The sequence below is a fragment of the Lissotriton helveticus genome, chromosome 12 (genome assembly GCF_964261635.1).
Source record: "Lissotriton helveticus chromosome 12, aLisHel1.1, whole genome shotgun sequence".
Lineage (NCBI taxonomy): Eukaryota > Metazoa > Chordata > Amphibia > Caudata > Salamandridae > Lissotriton > Lissotriton helveticus.
In genome coordinates, this window is record NC_136073.1 from 392,626,035 (window position 1) to 392,634,447 (window position 8,413).

Sequence of the window (8,413 nt, forward strand, 5' to 3'; positions counted from 1 at the left end):
TTGGGCCATTAGCAATAGACCTCTTTTTGAAAGGGTTATGGATGAAGGTCTTGGCACCAACATAACGGAAAAGGAATGGGTGTCTCATTTTAGTTGTATTTTTAAGAGTGATTTACCCCTAGTCCAACCGCAAGCTAGCGTTCGAAATAATGCCTTGGTTGTATTTTCGCAGAGTGAAGTGGAGAAAGGCATTGCTGGCTTGTCGTGTAACAAGGTCCGGACGGTATTCCGCTGGACCTATTTAAATCAAATCCTTCACTTTGGGTCCCGGTCTTGCTGGGTGTGCTTAATGCGGCGGCTAAGGTTGGGTGTCCAAAGTCCTGGGGCACCTCCACTATTGTACCAGTGTTCAAAAAAGGTGATCGTAATAGTACATTGAACTACAGGCCGATTTCCCTTATTAATTCCATAGTAAAGGTTGTGGGAGGGGTTATACTGAATAGACTGGCTTCCTGGACGGAAGATAACAAGATCATCTCAGATATTCAATATGGGTTCCGCCCAGGGCATTCTACTATAGCCCAATGCCTCAACCTTTACCTGATCCTCGGGAAGTACACAATTGCCCGGAAAGGGACTATCTACATGGCCTTCATGGATCTTTCCTCCGCTTTTGACTGTGTCAATTGGGAGAAAATGTGGCAATCCATGAGGGCCATGGGGGTGGAGGATAACTTGGTGAACTTCCTGAGGGACCTGCACAGTGATACTAGGGCAAATATTAGGACCTCTGGGTCTCCAGGGATTTCAGTATTGAAAGGGGTGTAAGGCAGGGTTGCATCCTTGCCCTGTTTCTTTTTAATCTTTATATTGACGACTTAAATAAGACCTTGACAGAAACAGGGGCTGATTTTCCGTATGTGGGGCGAAGGGGTCTGCCCGTTCTGCTTTATGCGGACGACGGGGTTCTCCTAGCCCGAACTCCAAGAGGCCTGCAAACCCTGCTAGACACCTTTTGCAGTTTCATGGCAGATCGCGATTTGTCTGTAAATAACTCTAAATCATTTGTAATACAAGTTGGGTTACGTCCTAAGAAGCAGTATCCATTTAGGGTGAATGTAAAGAAGGTGCCTGTAACCCCAACCTTCTCTTACTTAGGCATCCTAATGGATGATCGTCTGGATTGGAGTGCCCTGATTAAGAGAAGGAAGGAGGAGGTGATAAGAGTAAATGCATCTATCCTCAACTTTGCCACAACGATGGGAAAGCGCCCGATTGCGGCATTGCTGAAAATGTATCAGTCAAAAAGCGTAGCAACTGCCAGTTACGGAAGTGAACTATGGGGATATGTAGCTTCGGAGGGAATTCAGGTGGCTGAGAATAATTTTTCGAAACAACTGCTGGGGGTACCCGAAGGCACTTCTAATCAAATAGTACACAAAGAGACAGGGACCGCATTTATCTGTGACACACTAGCTATACGTCCACTGCTCTTCTGGCTCAATTGTTGGCTAAACAAAGACCTAAGCCTTAATCAAGAGCTATTGAAAGAAGTATGAGTCTGGACTACATGATTGATATTCCATGGCTAAAATGTATAAAGGGTTGTTTTGGAGACTTGGGGCGCCCAGACTTGTTTTTAAGACCTGATTTTATAACTGCAGAAGACCTGGTGTTTGAAAAGAAATATTTTATCTTGCCCAAAAAACTAAACAGAGATGGGGTAGAACTATCAAAAACTAGTGTCCGAAAATTCGTGATGCTCAAAACTACTCCAGATACGGAGCCCTATCTTTTATGGCCTCTATCGAACCACGAGCAGTTTTTATTGACCAGATTTAGATTGGATTATTTCCATCTTTTACTCGCCGTTCCTCTGGGGAGCTACAGAGGACAAGTGCTAGCACCCTGTGGCTGCGACGGAGTGTCTCCGCAGGATCTGCTATACTTCATGTTTTTCTGTAGTTTTTATGATGCTCCCCGGAGGTTCTTTTTAAAATCACTTTTAAAAGAACTACATTTTTCTAAGGTGCGCCCAGCCCTCTATTTTTTACAAATGTTAAAGCCAGAATGTATCCCATTTGTGGATGGTTTTTTGAAATGTTCACTGAAGTAAAACAGAACATGTATGGAAAATTAATTCTTAACCGATGGCTGTTTTTTTCTGTAATATAGTGTTGAGGCCATATGGCCTATTTAACAGGTTAATTTACTTAATTGTAATGTTGGCATTTCCTTTTATCAACTGGATGGCCCACCCACTTTGTAATTATAGTCTTTTTTAATAATCTTTATACATGGTGTTTATATATTTTTTTATTATTGCTATGTAATATGCTAAGGATATGTATATGCCCTATTCTTTTATGAGATCTGTAATCTTTTATGGTTTTCTACTTTGTAAACAGAATAAAGTCTTTGAATTGAAAAATTGAATCTTCTTATAGACATACAATGTCTAGGAAATCTGCAAGGCTATTCAGTTTCACTGCTGTTTTTCAACACTGACATTAAGCCACTAGTACAGGTAATTACAGAACATAATTTGCATCTCAAGTGTATGATACTCATGTATATCTTCAGTTGGGTGACAGTTTAATACGTCTGGGCAAGAACACAAAAGGATGGAGACGTAATTATCATTGAATTAACGAGAGAAAGGTGTGACTGAACAGCACACAAATATTTATTGTAGTATTCACTAATACCCTTCAGAGTTCTCTCCCATTCATATAGCCAAGAATCTTGCTCACACAGGACACCAGATTTCTTGGGTTCCTGATCAACAGAGAGCTTTTTTCCACTGCTCTTATCACAACCATAGTTCCCTCTAGGGCGCGCACGCCTCCCCTCACGTCAGCGTGCACTGCCTCGTGTGGAGCGCTACACAGGACGTCGCGCGAGAGAGTCCCGCCGCCGGCCACTTTAAAGAAGCGAGCAGCGTGAACATGAGGCACTTTTCCATGCGGTGGCGGTGAAGCGGTCGTGAGGAGTGCAGGTAAGGAGGTGGGGGGGCTGGTTGGGCTTGTGGGGCTTGTGGCTATGTGGGAGCGTGGGGCAGACTGTGGCCTTTTGTTTAAGTATTGCTGTTAATCAGAGCCCCTTTACGGGCTCTGATTAACAGCAATACTTAAACAAAAGGCGTAGTCAGTTTCCAAACACAGCGCCTACTTTAGCACACGCTGTGTTTGGAAACTGTCTCTATGCTTTTGTTAGTAAAGCGCGGGGCAGACTGTGGCCTTTTGTTTAAGTATTGCTGTTAATCAGAGCCCCTTTACGGGCTCTGATTAACAGCAATACTTAAACAAAAGCGTAGTCAGTTTCCAAACACAGCGCCTACTTTAGCACACGCTGTGTTTGGAAACTGTCTCTATGCTTTTGTTAGTAAAGCGCGGGGCAGACTGTGGCCTTTTGTTTAAGTATTGCTGTTAATTGGAGCCTGTGAAGGGGCTCTGATTAACAGCAATACTTAAACAAAGGGCCACAGTGGGCAGTCAGGGGGGCGGGCCGCAGGGGGCACAGCGGCTAGGGAAACGAGCGGAACAGAAGGCAAAAGGAGCATAAAAACAAGGAAAAAAACGAGTGGCACAGAGGGCAGAAAGGCACAAAAAACGAGGGGAAAACGAGTGGAACACAGGACAGAAAGGCACAAAAAACGAGTGGAACAGATGGCAGAAAGGCACAAAAAACGATTGGAACAGAGGGCAGAAGGGCACAAAAAACGAGTGGAACAGAGGGCAGAAGGGCACAAAAAATGAGAGGGAAACGAGTGGAACAGAGGGCAGAAAGGCACAAAAAAACGAGTGGCACAGAGGGCAGAAATGCACAAAAAACAAGTGGAACAGAGGGCAGAAGGGCACAAAAAACGAGTTAAACAGAGGGCAGAAGGGCTCAAAAAACAAGGGGAAAACAAAGTGGAACAGTGGGCAGAAAGGCACAAAATACGAGTGAAACAGAGGGCAGAAGGGCACAAAAAACAAGTGGAACAGAGGGCAGAAAGACACAAAAAACAAGTGGAACAGAGGGCAGAAGGGCACAAAAAATGAAGGGAAAACGAAGTGGGACAGAGGGCAGAAGGGCACAAAAAACGAGGGGAAAACAAGTGGCACATAGGGCAGAAAGGCACAAAAACGAGTGGAACAGAGGGCAGAAAGGCACAAAAAACGAGGGAAAAACGAGTGGAACAGAAGGCAAAAGGGGCACAAAAACGAGTGCCACAGATGGCAGACGGGCACAAAAAACTAATGGCACAGAGGCAAAATACAGAATACAGAAAAATAGGGGCAGCTAAGAACAGAAGGCAGAACGGGCAGAGAGGCACGGGGCAGTGAGGGGAACAGAAGGGAAAACTGGGCAGAGACACGGGCAGCGAGGGGTACAGAAGGAAAGACCAGGCAGAGAGCACGGGGACAGCGAGGGAAACAGAGGGAAGAAAAAGGGGCAAGGACCACGTACAGGCAGTGGAGAAGACAGACAACTGCAGTCACAGACACAACAATGAACATACAGGCAATACAATCAATTTGCAAACTGCCCTTAAGACACTTATTATGGCGCTGTGTGTGTGAAAATGCACCATCTTTTCACTTTCTAAAGTAAACGTTTTGAGTGCCATTTGGTGCCGCAGACACGCGCGGTTTGGTTCCTGGCGCACATAGCCATGGTTGCAGCGCACAGAGACCCTCCACTGCCGCACACAAAGGAAAAAAATTAGAGGGAACATTGATCACAACGGAATAAGAAATACAAATTATCAACTCATTATGTTAAAAAATGTTGGCTACGCAACATGTTGGCAGTGACAAAATGAGCTCTGGGTCAGGATTACAGGAGTTGTAGGGTCCACAGAACCACGTCACTGGTGAGGTAAACCCAGATTGAAGTGGATGCCTTCCTGAGCATAGACAGGTAGATGGCTCTGGAGCTGAAGTGAAGTGACTGTGACTCGTGAGTAGTTTATGATGGCGGCACCCATTTCAGCCCACCTGTGTCACCACTCTGCGTGTGCCACCAAACGTTAGAGGGGGTGGGGGACAATTGCGGACTGCAGATATCCCCACTGGGGCACTTCATTATGGGCTGCTGCAACTCTGGGAAGGAAGGGGGAGCAGCAGTTGAACCCTCCTCCATTATTGGCAGCAAGAATCCACCTGATTGAGAAAGGGGAGCCTTGTGTGGCAGCAACGTTGGGCTGCAATCTGCACCTTCCTGCACTAAAGATTGTCACTGATACAGCACCCCGGACAGGCAAACTTAGAGGCAATGAAGGCTCCCCAAAAAAACTGAAACTGTATACAGCCTACAGCACCACCCAAAGGGGGTCAACAGGACAGGAGTACCTTGAGCAACGAGGCACCCCCCTTAAGAACTAAACTTGTGCCTGGACTGCTTTATTGTTCCGAGGGCACGACCAAGAGCTGACAGAGGTGGGGGTGGCCATAGATTGCATGCCCCCCACAAGCAGCATTACACAGCTGGCCTCTAAGGCTTCTAAGAAAGGAAAAAGGTGAAGTCGCTGAGCCTCTCCTAACAGCTGTCTATGAAAGCCCTGCTGACCAGGATTTGTGGAGGCCTATGTGATAGTGTGTTTTGGGCAAGCGTTGGTTTCCCCCACAAATTGACACTTGGTACCTGGGAAAGCCCCAGACACTAAATTCTGGAAATAGCGGGCCCTTACTTACATTTTAAATTTGCACTCTGCTGTGTTGGGGAGGAAACTGCACAAAGACGACATCTGGGGTGATCTAACCCCCCGACCATGATAGACGCCCATGATATAGATAACCAAACAGGTGGCTCAGAACAGTAGGGGTGACCCCTCTCCCTACATCACAAAGACACCTGTCAGGTTCCTGCCTATTCATCTCCTGGAGTGGCAGACGATTTCACACGCAGAACAAGGTTAGAGCAACCAATGCATAAAAGACACCCTGAGCAATACAAGTGGGCCTTCTCCCTATCCATCAACCGACCATCTTTGCCCTGTGATGCATGAGGTCATAAGCAGGGCATAGTGGGGGCACAAGTTATAGTTAGCTCAGTAAATTCTAACTGGTAAATGTCAGTGTTTTTTTAAAATGTTTAATGTGTAACATTATGACTGACATTTTCATCTAACTAAAATGTCACTTTAGCCTTTGGTTTTCTCAGTGAATATATATATATCTCCAAACAAACCCTATTTCTAACATCCAAATGACAGCATGCCGCGGACTCCCATGTTTGGAAAGCGGTAATTTAATGGTGTGGCAACAACTCAACGCGTTTCGGAGCCAACGCTCCTTGCTCCTTAGTCAACTTGTGAGCAAGGAGCGTTGGCTCCGCAACGCATTGAGTTGTTGCCACACCATTAAATTACCTCTTTGCAAACATTGGGAGTCTGCGGCATGCTGTCATTTGGATGTTAGAAGCAGCATTTGTTTGGATTTATTGGGACTCGCCACCCTGCCGCGTGAACACCGTCGTTGGAGCTTGGGCAAGAGCAAACTTTTACTGTGGGAATACATGGTATATGGGTTCAAGAGTGCATGTGGAAAGAGCTGCTGTATGGGTGGTTGACTGTGTGCATGGGTGTGTTTGGTGAGTGAATGGCTATCTCAGTGCTCCATGTGCAAGTAAGTACATATGTAAAACACAGTGTATGTGAGAGTTGGCATATATAATTGACTATACATGAGAGTCTGTGATTGCGTAAGTGACTGTATAGATCAATGTGTACTTGTATCAGTGATTGTAAAAGAGAGTAAGTATGTGTTAGTATATGTTTGATTAAGTAAGGTTTAGTGAGTAAAACTGTGTAGTTAAGAAAATGGGAGTGTGATTGATTTGTTGCATAACTGACTAGGTGTGTGAGTAACTCTGTGGATGAGTGTCAGCGTGTGAGTGTCTGTATAGGTGTATGAGTGGATATGATAGTGTTCTATTGATGAGTGACTGTATGTATGAGTGATTGTATGGGTGAATGAGTGGATGTGTGTGTAGACCTAGAAATCAGTGAGTGCGTATGTAGTTACTGGTATTGGTGTGTCAATAATTTCAGGAATGGTAGTTTGTATTTAACACTGGGTGTATCAAAGGTTAGATTAGAGTTTGAGGAGGTGCATCGTATTATCACATGGATGATGTCATCAGTGATGTCATCAGTGATGTCATTTGAGATGTCATCAGTGATGTCATCAGTGATGTCATTTGAGATGTCATCAGTGATGTCATCAGTGATGTCACTGACCATGTCATGAATGATGTAATATGTGACATCATCATCAGTGGATTGCGGGCGCGCGAGTTATAGTGAGTCCAACTAACTATAACGTGGGAATTTCAATGGTTTTGTATGAGTAAAATGTCCATATTAACTGGTGTGAAACCTATGTTTTTTTCAATGAATTTCAAAGGTTTTTTAAATGCTAGTTCCTAACTATAACAAGTGTTAACCTATGGTTTTTTCAGTGAATTTCAAAGGTTTTTTAAATGCTAATTCCTAACTATAACGTTTGTGAAACCTACGTTTTTTTCAGTGAATTTCATAGTTTTTTTTAAAAGCTAATTCCTTTGTATATCGACTTTGCAATCTACGTTTTTTTTTAATTAGCTGTTTTTTACAACAATTAATTATATATATATATATATATTTTTGTAATCATTTGTTCAATGTATATATTTTTTTTTTACATTTTCTCCTGGTGCGCTCAGGATGCGCGCACCGGTGAGCTTACCCGTATCATTTTGTCTTGGAGCGCTCAGGGTGCACGCACTGGTAAGCTCTCCCGAGAGCGCAGCGAGAGTGCTAATTCTGCGTTCGTAAAAAAATATATGTATGAAAACTAAATAATAATGCAAGACATTCAGTACCATACTTATTAAAGCAGTATTTTTGATTTTCAGAATGAAAATGATTTTGCATTTCCGTAAAGCTACCAAAACGTCACTCAGGCGCGCCGCGTAAGTGCCCCCGGAAGCGCCTACGTTTGTGCCGTGTAAGCGCCCCCGGAAGCGCTCCGGTGCGCGCAGCGTAAGCGTGTCAAGTCATGTGACCTTAAAATAACACTTTTCATTGGTTGCTAACATTTTTTTTCCAAAGAATGAAATCCCCACCCATTTCCTTCACTTCTTCTTTCACTTTTGTGACTGCAAGACCTGTCTTTATCCTGCTTAATCATTTTTTGGATTATCATGGCTGCTGCTAGACCCTCCAGTAGCAGTGAGGACTCAGATGGGTTTATAGAAGAAGAGGCTCCTCAGCCCAGGGTAAAAGAACACTTCATATGGAAGTTTTTTTCCATTCCAGATGATAAAAAAAAAAGTAAATGCTCCAAAGGTGGAGTGCCGAATTTGTCACACTGTCCTGTCACGGGGTGACTCTACCAGAAAATATTCATTTGGAAATCCCACCATGATTCGGCACGTGCAGAGGAGGCACCCACAGAACTATGCCCGGGAGAGTGTCAGGGCTCTGGCACGAGAGGCTCCAAGG